At 56.1% G+C, this 2068-nt stretch overlaps 1 non-coding gene across 1 annotated transcript; it reads right to left on the reverse strand.

Moving 5' to 3' along the window:
- Positions 1-515: 515 nt before the first annotated feature.
- LOC135273352 (U2 spliceosomal RNA) lies at positions 516-706 on the reverse strand. The gene has a single exon (XR_010341137.1). It is a non-coding gene; the product is annotated as a U2 spliceosomal RNA (small nuclear RNA).
- Positions 707-2068: the final 1362 nt, after the last annotated feature.

The following is a 2068-nucleotide window of genomic DNA, read 5'->3' on the forward strand; positions in this document are numbered from 1 at the left end:
CACTTTAGGAGGCCCAGGCGGGTGGATCTCCTGAGGTCGGGAGTTCGAGACCAGCCTGGCCGACATGGTGAAACCCGATACCTCTACAAAGAATACACAAGTTAGCCAGCCGGGCGTGACTGTAATCCCAGCTACGAGGGGGGCTGAGGCAGGATAATCGCTTGAAGCTGGGAAGCAGAGGTTGCAGCGAGCCTAGATCGCATCTTTGCACTCCAGCCTGGGCGAGAAGAGCAGAAATCCATCTCAAAAAGAAGAAGAAAAAAAAAAGACTTTGGGCTTGAGCCCAGCCAGGGCAACACCACTGGCACACCATTTCCTTAGGCCAGTTCGTAACTTTCCAAACCCACTGTAATAAGCACTGAAGTTGAAAAGCCCAAAGGCCCTGTCCGTATGGCAGCATGCTTCCTACCAGTCACAGACCTCTATCATCAGCGAAGCGACGGGAAGAACCAGAGTCACCAGTTCCTCAAGACACTACGTTTATTCTGATCTTGCAAACGCGTTATGTCCCCCGAGGGGGGTGCACCGTTCCTGGAAGTACTGCAATACCAGGTCGATGCGTGGAGTGGACGGAGCAAGCTCCTATTCCATCTCCCTGCTCCAAAAATCCATTTAATATATTGTCCTCGGATAGAGGACGTATCAGATATTAAACTGATAAGAACAGATACTACACTTGATCTTAGCCAAAAGGCCGAGAAGCGATGCTGTCGCCTCCGTCCCCGCCGTCACCGTCCCACCGTCATCCACATTGCAGTCGCGGTGAGAGCCCCAGCCTCGCTCCTTGCCTCATTCTCTTTGTCTCATCCACATCGCTGTTCACGCCATTACACACTCGGGCTCATTTTTTATTCTCCACGTTTTAAAAGAGAAATCTTATACCCTCGCTATTCCCGCGTTTCCGGGCTTTCCTTTCGAATTTGCATGCCCCGCCCTGTCCCCCAGGAGGCGTGATCACCTCGTTTGACTCCGCCCCCGGCCGCCTCCGCGTCAGGGGCCGGGGCTCCGCTGGGGGCGACTCCCTTGTTTGTGTCAATCCAGCCAAAAGACAGAACCGAAAGAGACCGGGGGCGCGAAGGCGAGATGGGTCTGTGGAAAAGACCTGTCGGCGGAGAGCGGGCCACGTTTTCCTGGACAAAGACGAGGTCGCAAGGCATCATCGTAAGAGGAGACCAGGCGGCGCTGGGTCTTTAGTTCGTCACCATCGGGTGGGGAGACCAGCCTCGTACCTGCTGGACGAGGGGCTCATTCCCCTCTGCCAGGCAGGAGGCTGACCATCAGATACCGGTTGTAGGGAGGCGGCGCGTGGACGGCGAGGGCCCGGCAAGGATTCTCCCCAGCGCCTGCGCCTCCCGTGGCATCTATGCACGGACCGTGTCCTGTGCCGTGTAGGGAAAGCTGCCTCTTTTCTTGGGACGCGAATTTCCTCTCACCTCCTCCTCCTCCTCCTCCTCCTCCTCCTCGCCTGGCTATTCCTGACGCAGGTTGTCAGGACTCCGCTTGGGTGTCACCCGTCCGGGAAGCCTCCCTTCATTAAGGGCCCTCCGCACTCCCCGCCTCCATATGTGACTGGCAGCCCTCCTACGTAGTTCATCGTACCCCGTTATTCCCATCAACTACTCCACTCACCACCCTTCTGGGCAGTCCTTTATCTCCCCTTCTGAAATCCCATCACTGAGGGCTGAGACCCTCATCAACACTTATCCCGGTTTCCCCGCGCTAGTCTGGTGCCTGGAGATTTGAAGACGCTCAATAAACTTTTGTGGAGCGAAGAAATGATGGAGGCTATTGGCCCTGGCAGGCGTGAAGGGGAAAGATCGGGCTCGGGGCGGCCGGGCACCAGAGGACTGGAGTGTCCGCCGGGTGCTCCGGGGGAAGACGGGCGTCAAGGCCCCCAGCAAAGCTGGGTAAGTCTCTCTGAGACACAGACTGCCGTCTGTAGCTTCTGCATTTACCTTTCCCGTCCTCCTTCCTAACACGACAGTGGAGTTGGGAGTTTATGTCTCTTTTATTTGATTTCAGAAGAGCAAGAAGGTATCATAGATCCGAGAGTGACACTCAGCTAGTC

Source organism: Aotus nancymaae, unplaced genomic scaffold (genome assembly GCF_030222135.1).
Source record: "Aotus nancymaae isolate 86718 unplaced genomic scaffold, 86718_ANA_hifiasm-v0.15.2.pri h1tg001195l, whole genome shotgun sequence".
Classification (NCBI taxonomy): Eukaryota; Metazoa; Chordata; class Mammalia; order Primates; family Aotidae; genus Aotus; species Aotus nancymaae.